Source organism: Typopeltis vanoorti, chromosome 1 (assembly GCF_054136105.1).
Source record: "Typopeltis vanoorti isolate ZY-2024b chromosome 1, IOZ_Tvanoo_1.0, whole genome shotgun sequence".
Lineage (NCBI taxonomy): Eukaryota > Metazoa > Arthropoda > Arachnida > Uropygi > Thelyphonidae > Typopeltis > Typopeltis vanoorti.
In genome coordinates, this window is record NC_143549.1 from 164,835,234 (window position 1) to 164,853,821 (window position 18,588).

Here is an 18,588-nt window from a genome sequence, read left to right on the forward strand (position 1 = left end):
AACACACATGAAATGAACTTCAGCGCCAACTACAAAATGTTTCTCAACAAGTAAATCATGTATCCGCCACACGCGTATTGTTTCACGCTCAGTACTATTTTGTTATTGAATTAGAATTGTCAGTTAACATCTAGCTTGTAATTTACTTTGCCTACCTTATTTGTACCCTGAAGATGCCGACAGCAATAGCCGGCGGAACTAGTTGGTGATTAAATAGTTTATTAACACTTGACCAATACTTCTAAATAAGAGTTAGTTATTCATTAATCTCTGTGGTCAAGAATTATAACAATTTCTAATTTGTAGACTATTTTGCCTATATTTTCATAATACTCCTTTTTTTTTTTCATTTTTCCAATTTTTATCAGTTATAAAAAAAAAGGTGGTCACCTTTTTTAGTCCTAACCTTTGGAAAATCAAAAGGCAACTGGTCTCTACCTAGGCATTGTTGGAAGTTGAATTTATCACTATCAGTGAGCGACAGTTCTTCGCTATAAAGCAAATAACCATCGCCGTATTGTGTTTATAATCCTAAGTAGCATTATTGTGATATAGATTTTTTTGGAGTTATGGAGTTAAAAATCAGTTTTCTTCTGAGAGAAAACTACTTACTCACCATACATCGATTAACTGGGTAAATGGATGAAAATTGGCCCAGGAAAAAATTCCTCTAGTCGGAGAATATAATCGAACCTATAATGATCTTTTTTTTTTTTCCTGCAGAGCTAGCGTCTGGTGGTTACAACGAGCTAAGCAGGAACATATTTTTCACACACTTTTTTTTTTATTTCCAAAATGTATCATCTAGTTTTTTGAGCTAGTCAAGGCCAAACGTTTTCACAGATTTCTTCAAAAAGTCACATACTTCGGATAAGTTTCGTACCAAATTTCAAGGCTGCTTTCAATCCTTTAGAATATTCAATTTAACATTTAAACTATGGCGCATAACACAGAAACTGAATAACATAGAGAAAGGATACAAAATGCATATTTTTTCTGTTTTAGCATTAAGCTTATAATCAGTTATTTTGTAAGAAAATTGAGTGATTGTAAACTACAAGTTGTGAACTTTTAAAACGCTAAATTTCATTCGAATATTTTAAACATATTTGCCGATACGAAGTTCAGAAAACGGCAAATTTATTTTTCTAACCGTACTTAGAATTAGAACACCGCACTTCAAGTTAACTCGAAGAGCGGTGTTACGTTTGTCAGTTTTGCAGTTTCAAAAACCTTGGTTGCTTCTAAATATCTCTTTATTTATAAAACATGAAATTAATTTCATGTTGAAGATCTAAGACCTCTAATTAAGAAATTGCGGAATACATAAATATTATTATATTTCTAGTGATGGTGGTAGATGGCGTTGCTGTAGTTGCGGTTGGTGGATGGAGTGGTGGGGACAGAGAGTTGTAGAATAGGTGCCCTCCTCGATGAGTTTTTGGACTCCCTGGAGGTGTAACATAATAATAATTATTATTTTTTGGTTTACACCTCGTGCAGTTTATTCATAAACTGAAACTAATTAACCATCCGTGAAAGCATCTTAATTCATTTAAATACATTATTTCAATTATCAGAGAAAATTAATGCGCCATTAGATTTTTCTCTTTCTACTATGCTAAATCGATCCAAGACTGCATTAAAAGGGAAATAAAAGTTTCATTCAAATGAAATAGTTACATGCGAATTAGAAGCATCAGGGAATTTATTTAGAAGCGCTTCTTGGTATGATGCTACTATAATAAATCACGTCACCTGCCAAGTGGGGGACTTCATTTTCTTTTATGATACAGTAACATGTTTTGTATACAGGAAACAAAATATAAAATAATGAAATATAAATGAAGGAGACATCACATGATAATTTTAAAAGCATTCCTATTTGCCTGCCTGGTTAGCTGGGTAGTAAGTATCAAGCAACAGGTTGCGCGTTAAATCCTGCTGTGGGCATGAATCTTTGTGATTATTTTGGGATAGGAGATGAATTTCATCACCTGGCGTGACACTGTTACCCCTCTTATTGGAGGTCTCAAGTGGCTGAAAACAGACTCATGTTTATTCTCTATAGCATGATTTCTGGACAAAAAAAAAAAAGTAAAAAAAAAAAAATATATATATATATATATATATATATGACAGAATGATCATTGACTCGGTTAATATACATATTAACCGAGTCAATATTAAAATACATATTAAAACGTTGTAGTTGTAAATACAACTACAACGTTTTAATGCTAATTATGTATAAAGACTGTCTATGATGTTCATAGTCTTTTAACCCTCAATGTTTAGTGTTTTTTCTTTTATAATGTCACCTGAAGAAGGCTGTTACAGGCCGAAACTAGTAGTGTGTTTATATTAAAACCTTTTTAATTAAATCTCGGTTCTAGTCATTCAATTTTTTTTCATAAAACTATATATATATATATATTTCAGCTTGGATTTCTTATTGATTTTTTTGACTGCCATCGTGGAAGTATTTTGCTATCCTTTTTCTCTCCCATTCTGTTTAAGTGACCATACCACCTGAGATTAGCGCTTCTCGCAGATTTCTAAATGCTAACAATGTTAACTTCTACCTAATAATTTCATTTCACAAATAAATAAATAAATATTAAAACAAAAAATCTCTTAATTTATCCAAGGCGCTAAGGTACTCTAGGTTTCCAACCTTTCATAGGTGCAAGTTATATAAAATATGACTTTATATGACCCTGGTTCTATCTTTATTGAAGGCTGCGCTATCGAACAGATCTGTAGTGATTCTAATGTAAGACTGTATACAATACCTGCATTTCCTACAAACTGTTTTCACATATTAAAGGTCTTGCTCAATCTAGCAGGAGTCTGTAGTTTTCCTTACGGAGAAAAAATAGATATTCATTAAGGAATAATCAATTATGTGTCCACATTTTTAGTCTTTTTTTATTAATAATATAATTAAGAGAAATGATTAATCATTTGAAAAAGTTAACTCGTGGTAATCTCATTGACGTCAGATATGCAGAAGAATGACGGCTATAGGTTCGATTCTAGTTGCCTAGCTCTCTCTCTCTCTATCTTTCTCTCTCTCCTGGCTAATTCTGCGTTTGGTCGCTATATGTTTGGGGAAAGTAGAGTTTCTAATCTTCGGATAAACTGAAATTTTAATCCTCAACTCAGCAAATTTAACATACAACACACGCAGCGCCTACAAATAAATGCAAGTGAGGTTTAGGAACATCAGTTCTTATGTGGTATAAATGGAAATGCACCAACAGCGATAGTAGCTATGGAGACCCCTAATTGCAAAACAAGAAAAAATGATGAGATAATTAAAAGTATTTATTATTATTATTATTATTATTATTATTATTATTATTATTATTATTATTATTATTATTATTATTATTATTATTATTATTAGGAAAAACCTCCAGGGAGTCAGAGACTCGAGGTAGGCCACATACTACATGCACAAGCTATTATACTCATTCTTGAATTCATTCACACTGCTTGCACTCACAACATCCAATGGCAATCCATTCCAATCACGCACAACCCTATGAGAAAAAAATCTAGCCCTCATCCCCTTATTTGCGGCATTCATTCTCAGCTTCCAGGGATGCCCTCTCGTCCTTTCCCACCCTCCATAAACTAAAAAATTCCATTAATTGAAATCCTGTATGACCCTTACAGGAGTTTGTAAGTCTCAATCATATCATCCCTCTTTCTCCTGTCTCCTAGTGTCTGTCTCCTAGTGTCTGCAGTCTACAAATTCTCAACTTGTCTTTGTAATCAGTATTCCACAATCCTGATATCATTTTAACACTCTCCTTTGCATTCTCTCCGATATATCAGAATCACCGTGGAAACCTGGAGACCAGACCTGCGCGCAGTAGTCCAAGTGAGGTCTCATTAAGGCCTAAAAAGACAAAATGAATTTTTACATGTCAAGGTTCGTTTCAGCATTACCATTATTCTCTGAGTTGTATTTACAATTTTTGCTACATGACCCCTGAACTTCAACTTCCTATCTACTAACACTCCAAGATCCCTAGCTTCATCAGTTTCTTCTAGCATAATCCCACCAATATAATAACACGTTAGATATCTAATCACACCAAAGTGCATGAACTTACATTTATTAATACTGAAATGATAGCCATTTTCACATGCCCACAATTCCAGTTTATTCAAATCGTTCTGCAAATACTGCATATCAGCTGCACTCCTGATTACCCTACCTATCTTTCCATGATCAGCAAATAATCAAATCCTTCCCAATGTCAGTCAGATACAGATTGAATAACAATGGACCAAGGACTGATCCTTGTGATACACCACTGGTTACCTTAATTTTGAAGATTAATCCCCCCCCCATATACCACTTTCTGATATCTGTCAGTCAGCCATCCTCTTATCCATGCTAATATTGTATAACCCAAACCTATTTTCTCCAATTTATGCAACAGTCTACCATGCTGTATTCTTTCAAAAGCCCTTAGCAAAATCCAAAAGTGTGATGATGTATCCATTCCCCTTGCCTAGTTCAATGGTAACATTGTTATAGAATGTGAGCGAGTTGCTAAAACATGACCTTTCCTTAGTAAACCCATGCTGTTCATTGCAAAGTAGAGATTCTCTGTCAACCCATTTCTGATAGGAGCAATAACCAACTTTTCCATAAATTTCACTACCACTACTACAGATATTCTAATTGGTCAATAGTTGGATACATCGTTCTTTGTACCACCTGTGTGCAATGAAATTACCATACATTCTTTCCATTCCTGTGGAATCTTCCCTGTTCTGAGACTCAAATTATATATATAGCCTTGTTAAGGGAATATCATCGTTGCTGAATAACCAGTTCATTTGAACACTCTTTTAGCATCCGTGTGATATCCCATCAGTTCTTATTGACGAATTCTTATTCAGTTTGTGCAACAGCTCTAGTACTTCCTCCTCATGAGCATAAGTTTCCTCATACAGTGAACAGGTAGTGGTGAGTTCAAAGTTGCATATACAAGGTTGACAGCCTTTAGCAAAATGACTGCTCATTAGTTGAACAATCACTTCTGCATCAGTCACCCCTATACCATCTGCATTCAGTAGAGTTATTCTTTCTTTTACTTACAGCATTACGATAGAATTCTTTTGGGTTGTCTTTAACATGCAGAAACACTTTCTTTTCATGCTCGGACTTAGCTTTCCATACAACACTTGGGACTCTTCTTGCCCTCTGCTTATAATTGTCGTAACTGACAACATTCTTATGCACACAATATTTCTTCCACATCATCTTTTTCTTACGAATCGCTTGCTTAATTAGATTACACATCCATTTCACTCCTACTCTATTTATTCTTCGAACTCTAGGGAGACACATTCTGATATCGCATAATTTAAGAATTTTTAAACGCTTCTCACGCAATGTCGATATCCTTTCCATCCAATAAATGAAACCAATCCACTGAACTGAGTATACTCCTCAGCTGGTCATAATTTCCTGCTCTGTAGTTCACCAGGTAACCTTTCATGCCGGAACATGAAACATGAATTCATATATACATTCATATACCTAGTCAATTCCCAAGTGAGTACCTCATGATCAGTTACCAGAATAGGCAGAATATTACGTCTTTAACTGAACCCCTCCTCCATCACACTATAATCAGATCTAACACTTTTTGACCTCGAGTTCCTTCTGTCACATGTTGCTTGAGGAAGTTGTCTCGAACAGCTCAGAAAACTCAGGTTTCATTCTTCTCATGAGATCTTATAGCTACCCAATCAATGTCCGCGAGGTTAGCCTAATGGCTATGCGCTTCGCAACCATATGCGTGGGGAAGGAGTGTCCTAAGTTCGATTCCCGTCAACGACGTGAAGAGCTCAAGGATCTTCCTCAGCCATAGCCAAGTTGGCTGGTCTTGGGCGTGGACAGCAGGGTTTTTTCCGCCAGTTTATCTGGTGTTTTTTCATCCCCCAAGCAGGCAACCGGTCCGAGGACACACACGGATTACAGTCAGGAATACTGACCCAGCCATAGGTCTGATTCGTCAGCCAATGCCGGTTCCGGAGCCCGGATAAAATTTGGGGGGACTAGATGGTATCGTGAACTCTCGTAAAAAGGGGGAACGCGGTATCATCACACGGATTTTATTTATTTATTTACCCAATCAATGTTTGGATTTTGATTGTGATTACTCGCATTCATTTGTGAAATGAACGTTTCATATTCATTACTCGTTTCGTATTTATTTGTTGATGCATTTCTTCGTCATTAGCAATCGATCACCAGATCTGTAACAACACCCCACTGTGTATTTAATCTTTTCAGACTCCAGCTCACACCAGATGGCTTCAAACTCATTGCTACATGAAAAATTGTTACTAGTCTTACAGTCGTAAGTCTCAACTCTAACTGGATTCAAGACATTTGATTATCATTAGCAGCATGCCCCCTCCTCTCCTATCCTGTCTATCCTTCTTAAAAATACTGTACTCTAAATATGAGACATTTTCTTTGGATTTTATTGGACCATGATTTTTTATATAAATATATGTATACAATCGTCAACCAGTTTCGCCAGCTTGGGTCTATCTGGCTTCTTCAGGACGAGAATGGTTACATTAACATTAAATGCTACATTAAATGCTACAACAGAAGAATGCAGTGACGAAAACCAAGCTGGTGAAACTGGTTGACGATTGTATACATATATTTATATAAAAAATCATAGTCCAATAAAATCCAAAGAAAATGTCTCATATTTAGTACAAAAAAGGACCAAATATCAACAATCAAAAAAATAAAAATAAAAATACTGCACTCTTTTCACTCGATATCAGTTAGTACGTCTGCTTCTGATAGCCAAGTCTCACTAATGCCCACAACATGAGGTTCTAATATATTAACCAAGGCAACAAACTCTACTCCTTTGTTTCTGATACTCCTACCATTCGTGTACAGACAATAAATTACCTGCATGCTCTTTTGCATACACTTGTCTGCGGTCTGCATGACACAGTTCGACAACTTATAGATTCCTGTTCTTATCTAGTTCCTTACTTATCTTACTTAGGCAGACATCGTTACACATGCTTGATAGGTCCGAACCGATGAGCACAGAATCGTTCTCTTCATAATCATTTCCATAGTAATAACCATCCCCATCATTAACACAGTTACTTAACATTGTCGCTCTTACACACAGATTCTCACGGTCCCTCCCATCAAAAATCAGTTTTCCTGACTCTCTGTGTTAGTTCTTATATTAATTAATAATTTTTCAAGACTCCTGATGCCAAAGTTCCTCTAGTTGATGACTAGAATTGATCTCTCTCTCTCTCTCTCTCTCTCTCTCTCTCTCTCTCTCTCTCTCTCTCTCTCTCTCTCTCCGGGCGATTTATCGCTGTGCACAGCGCCCGCCATTTCCAATGAGCTACACAGGGACGGTCATCCATCATTAAGAAACCCAAAAACGTTTTATGAATGACACCATCCTTTTATTATAACGGCAACAATTTTATTTAAAATAGCACGTTGCAGTGGAAAGAATGTCTACAAAGGAGCATTTTGAGATGATTCTTTAAAAGCACATCGAATGTTTAGGTGTTAAAAGATCAAACAAATACATTGGCTTTCAGTCATCTGAGAGTCTATTACTACTTGGTTTCTTTTCATGTTCTTATTATTTGCGTTATGAAGCGCGAAATAACCACAGTTGATATTTCAACATTTTTTTATTCCTCGATTAATCATCCATCACTTTATATGAATGCGTGCTAATCTCGTGCAATAACGATATTTGCACTTTTTGGTTATATTTGAAATTAGTAATAATACTTTTTAATACAAATACTGGCCTAAAGTAATTACCATTCATAATAAATTATAATTTGGCGTCGACGAAGTGAAGCCTTTTGGTTCTTTATTTTTAGTAATTACCATTTTACTTATAGACAAGGATGGAAAGGATAAGGCTTAAAATGGGGGAGGGGGGATCCAAAATTGACTACATTCCTTCGTATAAGTTACTAATTAAAACCTCAATTCTTAGATAAAGAAAACACACCCTCAAATAGGGAAACATTTAATTTTTAAATAGCATCTAGTTCAAAAATGTAGGACTATTATAACTTGTTCAGACCTTAGAAGCCATTAGTAAGTTTCTTTAATGGACGACCTTGTCTTCTTTTTCCCCTTGTTAACAGTTTATAATGAAGAACTTGTTTGTGCTGTCTTTCTATTTGCAATTCTTTTAAAATGATTTGCATTTCAGTGTTTGCATTTCTTTCATTTTTTTTTTATAACTAGTTTCTAGTTTAAATCTTTCATTATTTCTTCATTCCTTTTACGATCAAATAGGGTATATTTTACTATTCGTCTCATAAATTTCCTTTCAGCTGCTATTAATCTTTACTCATCCCTTTATCATCCAATGTTCACTTCCACAGAATAGTGTTGGATGAAGCTAGTGCATTATAAACGTCGAGTCTGCGTCTGTACCAGGTTAGGTTTAAGCGTAGAATTTATTACGCCTGTTATTTTTAGGATTTTGTCATTTCTAGATTGTAATACTTCTCTCTTATTTTTTTTCTATTGTTAATTTTAAACAGAAAGTTAGACCTACACGTTGACGTTCTTTTTCTAAAACCGTTCAGTGGTTCCAAAATAAAGTTTTCAGAATATTTTGTAAGAGCCTTTTATTTGATATTTTGTTATATATATATATATATTTTTTTTTTTTTTTAATAAATAGGAATAACTATTGCTCTTTTTTATTTTTAGGTGTTAAAAAAATATTTCAAAATAATAAGAGTCTCTCTCTCTCTCTTTCTCTCTCTCTCAAAATCGTATTCCTACATATTTATCTAATTCTGAGCTAATCTTTTCCTGGTTGCTTTCCTTTTTTTGTTTCTTTTTTTAACTGATTTCTAATTCTGTTATAACTTTATCATTTCCATTACCATCCTGCCTTTTTTTGCTGTTATTATTGTCTGTTCATAATACTGAAAAAAAAATGGAAATTTTTGTATTCTATTTTTTAGTTCACTGGTTATATTTACTTATTTTCTAATATCTCTTTGAAATGTTCAAACTTTTCTGTGAATTGGGTCATATTTTACATACACCATTTTCTAAATTAGAAATAAATCTGTTCCATAATTTTCTACATCTTTTTTGACTTCTGTCTCAGTGATGGCTGTTATTATTTTTTTTTTATATATATATTTTTGTATTCTATTTCATCTTTTAATCGTTTACAGCTTAATCATTTCTGATATGTTTCTTTATTTCTTCTTTCTTTTCTTTTCTTTTATGCTGATTATTTCTTTAATTTCATCCTCCCATATTTTTGATTTTCTTTTTAATAACTTTTTAAATATTTTATCGATTTTCATTTGCTGCTGTGTTTAATATATTGTTTTTATATAAAAACATTTTGTTTCCACTTATTTCTTCTTTTTTTAAAAAATATTTTATCTAAGTGTTGGTTAATCCTTTGCTCATATAGCCACTGTGCATTTGTATTATTTAATAAACTAGTTTTGTAATGGAATTTTTTATACTCTTTTGCTTCTTTATTAATTGTAGCCATTTAATGACATTAAATGAAATACAATACAATGGACGGAGAGCTTTCTTAGCTAAGTTGATTTTGACGGAGCCCTATAGTGGAAACAAAATGTTTTTATATATGCATAACGAGAGGAAGTTTTATCATGGCTTTTCAGTCAAAGGTGAGCTAGCCACTCATATACGGAAGTGAAGGGGTTCTTTTCTCCAGAAAATTCGGTTTTTTCGTTCCTCAAAACAGGCAAACCTATCCCGTGAATACATATATACAGACATAAGATATCACTACAGAAGGAAAAGAACGGAAAACCACCTTGTTCTATAATAATCCCTGGTAAAGTAGCAATGCTACCGCAGCAACCATCGGGTTGAGACAAAACGCACACCGTGGATGGGCTAAAATTTTATTTTATTTTTTAGTAAGGAAGTGTAATCAGTGTTAAATATTAAAATAAGATTAAAATAACACTATATTAAAATAACACAATATTAAAATAAGTGTAATCGGTGTTAAATATTAAAATAACACTCCCTCCCCAGGCATATAGTTGCGAAGCAACAACTATATGCCTGGGGAAGGAGTGTCCTAGGTTCGATTCCCGTCGGTGACGTGAGGAGCTGAAGGATTTTCCTCAGCCATAGCCAAGTTAGACGGTCTTGGGCGTGGACAGTAGGGTTTATTCCCCACAGTTTATCTGGGGTTTTTCATCCCGCAAGTAGGCAAACCGGCCCGTGAACACACAGGATACAGCCATAGGACATAGCACGGTAAGGAAGGCAACGGGAAACTACCTTTGTTCATAGTCACTTCCCTAAATTGGTAGCATAGGTCTCCCTACCATCCGTAAGGATGAAAGGAAATCATTCCATTCCATCCCTAAAATAATAATAATGATAATATCAATAATAATAATCCTTCTTGTTACGCAGCATGATCGAAGGCCATGTTTAGAGAGGTGTCTATCTACAATTTCGTTGTCTGTTTTTCTTTTGAGATGTTGGAAACATGTGTCCTTTTCTCACAGACTTTATAACCCACTCAGCTTTTAGCTGACAGTGAGTACAGGTAAGTACAGCTACTTTCCCTTCTTAAGAAGTGTTAAATTTAAAATCTCTACACTACACTTTAGTGTGGAGACACTTTTGTCCTTCTCTGGCGCATTAGGAAGGTGACTCTTTTGTCCTGACAGCGTTCGAAGCAAGCTTAGTCTCTTTGATTCGATTTTTCGAGTTTTCTCTTTGTAGAAAGAGAGAGAGAGAGAGAGAGTATGTTAATATAGCTGCTATTTACCAATGAATGATTTTTCTACTACTTTTATTTTTACTTTTTTTTTTTTTTTTTTTTTTTTTGCAATCCGCGGCAGTGCAAAGTTTTTGGAGTATCGTGATCACAGAATGATTTTAGAAGTCTCTCTCTCTCTCTCTGAAGTGCTATCCTTTCCGTAAACTGAGTCTTCTCATCGTAGATGGAGTAATAGAAAACTGTTGTTACATTTTCTCATTTCCTTGAGAGACAATATGGGTAGTGTTTGTCTTTGTAGAGACATTGTTCATGAGGATAGCTGAAACTATACTATGTACATTGGTTTATGTTTTTGTCTTAGCCGTCAGCCGGTCTGCGAAATATTTCTCCTATTTTCTCCGGTCCGCAGGTGTAAAAAGGTTGAAGAACGCTGGTCTAGGTGACTGTGTGTGTCACCTAGACCAGCGTAAGCATCAACGGTCTCCCCTTCATCGGGAGACCGTCGATGCTTATCAAACCCGACAGTATGCTTCTTTCCTACAGACTTTCTAGAAGCAGTTTATTGTGTTGTCCAGAAGGTTACTGTGAATATATATATATATATATATATATATTTTTTCTTTTTTCCCGACCAGGAGCTTTCTCTGTAACTACAACTAGTCTTTCTTCTTTCTTCCTTTCTTTTGATTAATAAGAAGATACAAACGTCTTATCTTATTAACTTGATTAAATGATTATACAAATATTAAAAGAAGAAATATAGTTATGCCTAATGCAGAATTAAAATGTTGCGATGATACTCAGCTAATCAAAATAAGCTAAATTATAAAGTGAAAAAAAAATGAAACTTATGTCGATATAACTTCCAAATTCTTTTATTTTTATTTTGTTTATTTATTTATTATTTTATTTTATTTTTGGCAGTTTCCAACTGTTCTTTTTTCGAATTTTCATTGCTGACTGATCACTGAATCTGAATTAGAAAATACTTACTTGTTTGGTCTAAAGAACTCCAGCATGCCTCATATATGTGTGTGTGTGTGTGTGTGTAAAATGGATAATTTTTCGACCGTAGTGAAAAGAGAACATGAAGAGCTGCTGGTATCAGCGGAACAAACAAACAAAAACCAGAAAACTGTGATCCAGTGACACCAGAAACTCTTCATGTTTAAGATCACATATTTGGATGAATCTTAAATCTTTTTATGTAGTTCCCATCCACGAATTTATTTTTTCTATAAACCGCGAGTGGGCTAAGGATTTTTTATCTACTTTTTTATTATTTCCCCCCTTTTTTTGTATTTTTTATTCATTTCTGTATAGTCCGGAAACCCTGCATTTGAGACCAAACATGGAACTTTTTCATGCCACTTCACGCCTCCAATAAGTGGGGCGGTGGTCTCATACCGCGCGATGAAGCTCATCCGACACCTTAAAAAAGTTTTACAAAAATTAGTTACTAGGATCAATGAAATGACCTCTTTGTAATATGCTTTGCTATGTTAGCAGCTGACAACTTGAGATCCAATAATCTAAAACGCCATCATCGTATAAACAAATATTTGAAAATGCGAAGAAAATCTTTGAATTTTTTTAAAAAAAGAAAATTCCCAATCATGCACTACAGGATGCTTTCGAAAACCCAAGCTCCAAAATCACAACAAAGGTATTCTACCATCTTATAAAGTACTCTATTATATTTTTTGTTATCATAGAAATATAATTTTTCATCATCATAGTTTATTCTTGCGCGAACATTGGAAGCCAAATCCAACTCAATAGGATATATTCTCTTATTCCGATAGTTTTTTTATGATTGTCAAGTGCGTACCTTCTTTGCCTGAAAAAATCCGATATTCTGAAAAGAAAAAAAAACTATTTTTGTGCAACACTAACCATCTCATTTTCATTTGAAAATACTATAAACACTCCGACAAATCGCGATCATTGTGACTGAACAATGAAAGATATTGATAATTTAGAAGAATGAATTTTATATTAAAATATTAATTTTAATTATGGATTTAATTATAAAATAATAAAGTTCTAGTTATGAATGATTTTAAATCATGAAAGAAATTATTAGAGAAATGATTCATTAAAGAAAAAAATCAAATAAAGGAAATTTTATTGAAGGCTTTTTTTTTTCAAATTGACATGAAATTTGAAAAAAATAATATCGCACACATTAACTTTTTTCTTTTTTTTTTTTTTAGTTAGAGTTGATAAATACATTTTAATCGCTTTTGCACTGTTTCATTATTTTACGTGGATTTCTTTCTCTCTTTTTTTCTTTTTCTTCTTAGATTTATATTCTACTTGCGCTAATAATAATCAGTCCAGCTGAAAAGTTTGAGACAGACATGCAAAATCAGTCCGAATCATTTGAAATTTTGTTCTCACTTATATTTAGCGTCTGCAGATGGCAGCACATGCTATATCTAGTTTGTTAAAGATCGAACAAGTTTCTGATCTTCAGAGGAGAAAATAGTAGCGGGACTATGCACTCAGCTGAGAACCTAAGAGTGATAACATTCTGGGAGTTACGGATATGTTATAACAAGTTAAAATGGTCAAGTAACTGGTTTCATTTATAAAAGAAACTATCAGAAATTTTACGCAGTTTTACGCCACTTCTATCACAGTTAATATCAATAAATAATAAAACTATTTATTTTTACTTTTGTAAGTATATCAGCTTTTTTTACTTTTATCAGCTTCTTTTCCCTATGAAAAGAAGCTGATAAAAATATACGGTACGCGCTTTAGACTAATCTATCAATTCACGAGGGTTTCTGGGGAGGGGGAGAGGGAATAATCCCTTCCAGATGTTTTCCTTTGTAGTTTATGCATTCGCAAAAGGAAACTAGCACGCTACGTCTGACACAGGGAAGCCTGAAGTATAAAACCTTATTCTGGAATGAATTTCGTGATTCCACATTTTCAAGTCAATAGAGCGAAGATGTCCATTGCTGGAAAAAATTTTGATTCCAAACCGGTCAATGATATAAAGGCTTTCAACTAAAGTTAATCATCTAGTCCACAGGTTCCCAAACTTTTTCGGGCCACCGCCCACTTTGCAAGACATAAATTTTGTAACGCCCTCCATTTTACTTGTAATATTAAATTATATAAAATTGGGTTTATTTTTGTACAAATCAATTAGAAAAGTGGTTTTATATATTTTATATATATTTCGAAATGAAATATAACGAATATATTTGCTACTGTAAACATAACCTATCATACACGCTTATATAGATGCTCTCTTTTCTCATTAACATAGAAAATTGACATCTATTTCTATCTGACATGGTAAATTTTCAAATGATTAAATAATTGAAATAGAAAATTGATAAAAAAATTGATCGTGCAAGACGGGCATAAGATGAATTAAAATTCAATATTTAAATTTTAAATGATAATCTAATCGCAAAATCACGAAAATAATTAATTTTTAAATATATATTATTACTTTCTTCTAAAAAGAGCCACCGATCCCTAGACAGCCTGAACTCCCCCAAATGCGTCTGATCCCACTATATCCCCCCCCCCCCAAGAAGGCTTCAGCGCCCACTGGGGGTCGGTACCGCCCACTTTGGGAACCTATGATCTAGTCTTATATATGGTGAAGAGGAGTGGCTGTTCATCTACGCTTAAATGCAATATGGACAAAGAAAACACAAGCAATTTAGAGAAAATATATTTGTCTCATTGGTTTATCTCTTGGACCTAATCTGAATCATGTTTTGCAGTTAAAATTAGTTTCATTGGTTTGATTGCTTGTTTTGGATTTACTGCCGAAGCACCTAAGGCTATGAAACCAATGTGTCTGTGAACCGCGTATGCGCTTCTGGCAAGTTTACCCGCATTACCGAATGAAAAACTTGAGTTTCCTGGAGTAAAACCGTCTACCTCTATATGAAACCAGCTAACTCACTCCGCTTCAGCTGATAAGGGTTGAGTTTTCTGCATCCTAGACGGGACTCGAACCCAGGTCTTTCCAACAAAGGGCATTTCGAATTCACCACCAGTAGTCTTTCCAAAAAACATGAGTTGCAAGTCGAACCCTATCGAATTCACCACCAGTACTCCAGAAAATCTTATGTAACATTAAAAGTCAACAACAGAAACTCTTTTGGTTGTTTTTTTTTTTAATTTATCCTAATCATTTACAAGATTCTTCAGTGATGGTACTTAAGCCGTACGAAGTTTAGACGTTATGAAAGGAAGAAACATATTTCCGTTTCTATTTGTCGGCAATTTTTAGGTGGTTATCTTCATCATTAAAGACGTAATGAATAGTGTGCTTAAAGTAATGGTTTGGATGAATATTTATTGACAGTATTACTAAAGTTGCCACTCTCAAGACTGCACTTTTCGGAGATTTTATTCCCAAGACATCAATTGCACGTGATGGTAGGCACTTCACCCTTCACGTGTAATGGTGATAAACTGATAGCATATCGGACTCGCTTCAATAAATTGGAAGAGGCACACGAGTTCATTAACTGTCAAAATACAACTTCTCATTAATACTCGACTTTTCTCTAGGGATCGAAGTCTCGGACGACCTCAGCAACATTATTAGTCTACTGATAATACATGACACTCAAGTTACCAGCTGCACTCATGTGTTTTTTTTTTTTTTCTCGTCCAGTTATTAATACAGTAAATGGTTGATTACTTATTTTTTCTCCTGCTTCTTTGGGGCCTCAGTCAAGTCTTTTTTTTTTTTTTTCATAGCTTAAAAAAGGAACATGTACTAATTTGAAATTTCAAAACATGTTTTGAGATCCCTGTTAACCATTTATTAAAATTGCAAGAGATGATTAATTATTTTTCCATTAAAATAGCAATTATTTTGTTAAAATAATTTTAATGAAGAATAATGAATATTTTTATTTCCTTAACATAAATACGAAAAAAAAACTGTTATAAATAAAAGGATAAATTTTTAACGTTACGATGTGTATAAAAAGATGCCTTTTATTAAACGAAATATTAAATTATTTCAAGTCAAGTTTCATCACTTAGGTGGCCTCCAATTAAGAAACCTTGGATCATAATTATTATTCGATTTTTATAAAAATAAAGACGTATAATAAATCCTTTAATGTCTTTTAATTCGTCAGAGGGAGCAGACAGCACTTTTTTTTTTTTATTTAGCCTGAACGTCTTTAAATTTTTTAAATCAGTCAGTAACCTTAACGGTCTAAACTTGAAATATCCACTAGCCAGTGTCTAGAATCAAGGCTATGAATCCAGCTTGGCTTCCTTCTGCAGACCTAGCGTCATTGAAGTTACTACGAGTCTACACATGTCTCTCCATTAAACATTAGTATTTAATGAATATATTATTTATTATTTATTATTTCTCCTCTTTGCCGACGACCAAATAATAATTACAAATTCTGAAGATAACTTACAGAAAGCTATTTTAGATCCAAGTGAGATAGTCAAAGATTATGGTATGATAATATCAACAGAAAAATCAAAAACCATGGCCTTTAAAGGACAACAAGATCTTAGAACAGGTGAATTCATTTAACTACTTAGGATGTATGATCAACATATGAAAATGAAAAAGATATAAACGTAAAAAATAAAAAATATTTAAAAATAACAAGTGTAATTAACTCTATATTTAAACCAAACCTAGTTCAAAAACAAACCAGACTAAAAGTATACAATACATTAGCCTTACCGGTCTTAATGTATGGAAGCGAAATCTGGACAATAAAACAAAAAGACAAACAAAGATTAACAACAGCAGAAATGAAGTTTATGAGAAAAACTGCAAAGTATACCCTATTTGATCACAAAAGAAACGAAGATATTATGAAAGAATTAAACCAAGAACCAGTAATAGAAAAAAATTAAAAAATATAAACATAAATGGATGGAACACGTTCAAAGAATGAAAACAGAAAGATTACCAAAACAAGCCTTAAAGTACAAGCCATTAGGAAAAAGAAAACCAGGACGTCCACTTAAACGATTCAACGATGACTTCTAAGGCCGGAACAGGCCATGCTAGGCCTAAATCCTTGATACGCATGATGATGATGATGATGATGATTTATTATTTAACAATCTGCGCGGTTAGCCTAGTGACTTTGCGCTTTGCAACCATATGCTTGGGGAAGGAGTATCCTAGGTTCGATTCCCGTTGGCGACGAGAGGAGCTTAAGGATCTTCCTCAGCTATAGCCAAGTTAGCCGGTCTTGGGCGTGGACAGCAAGGTTTTCTCCCCAGTTTAGCTGGAGTTTTTCATCCCGCAAACCGGCCCCGTGAACACACACGGATACAGTCAGAAATACTTAAGACGATCCCTCCAGCCATAGTTCTGAATTGTCGGCTATGCCGGTCCCGAGCCCGGATAAAATAGGGATGTTGAGGTGGTGCCCTACCTCCCCGTAAAAGTGGCTCATGGCCGTTGAATCACCATACGAAATAAATAAATAAAATAAATTATTGAATACAGTGCAATTCATTAAATTTAAAAGTCAATAAAAATTTTAATTGCCAAAGTTTTGATTTCTGAAAAATTTGTATGCTTTATATCTCTTTCACTCATTTCCCTTTGGTTCGACCTGCCCTGAACTGGGAATGTCGTAAATCCTGTGTTAAATTATGTGAAGAACATTCTAGAGGCAACACTTCAACGTTTTCCTTCTTTTATTACAAGAGAGTCCAAGTATTTATTATTATCTCCTTATACATCGTTTGATAAAATATATGTATGATGTGATGTTTCCATGACAATAAGAAGTTCTCCGTTAGTGAATCAGTAGCAAGATGATCCTTACTTCCCCACATTCTGCATTCCAGTCCACATTGCGACATGAATATTCTTAAAGAAACAAATAAATAAATAAAAAATAAACGATACTTGAGCGCTATACACCTTTTCTTATATGGTTATAATAATATAAAAAAAATATAATTTAATATTTCCAAATAATAATAATAATAATAATAATAATAATAACAGTATCAGTTTTTTGGCAGAAGAAATAAGAAACGGAACATGTAGAAGCTTCTAAAGCCTGTCTTACACACCCACACCCACACACACACACACTTACAAGAAATAAAAAGAAAAAAGTTCAGATCACAACCTTTTGTAGCAAAGTCGATGATGCTTATACTTTTCTAGGATTTACAAGGGCTAATTCATCTAACATTATCGGCAAAAGAATACGACAGCATGTAGTACACGTTAACTGAGATATTGCGCAGTAGGTTGAAGCAAGCGATTCGGAGTAAACACCAACAAATGCAGTTAGAAAATGTGTTGCTACATGACAACCAGTTCCGATATTGCGAATAATCTGTGGAAACAGTCCCGACCTTGCTCCATCTTATCACTGTGGGCCATTCAAAAGTACTTTAAAAACCATTAATTTTGCCAGCGATCGTAAAGTGAATGAGCGGTCCATATGTGGCTGCATATGTGCATTTTATTTTATTTTTATTTTTTGTAATCTGGCAATGTACAGAATCTCTGAATGCATTCAAAACCAAAGAGAAGGAGAACTAATGTTTAGAAATGTAGTCGTACGTTCTTGTACATGTTATGCGAATTTCAATAAATCCACAGCGAATATCTTCTGCAGTTTTTTTTATGTGAATCCCACTTACGAAAGGTTATAAACGTATAGTAGATTAGCTAATCCCGTGGATTAGGCTAAGAAGGCAGCTTTCGTGGTCGATTGCTTGCTAAACCTAACAGTATATATTATTGTCTGAAATAGTGTGAGTCTGCAGT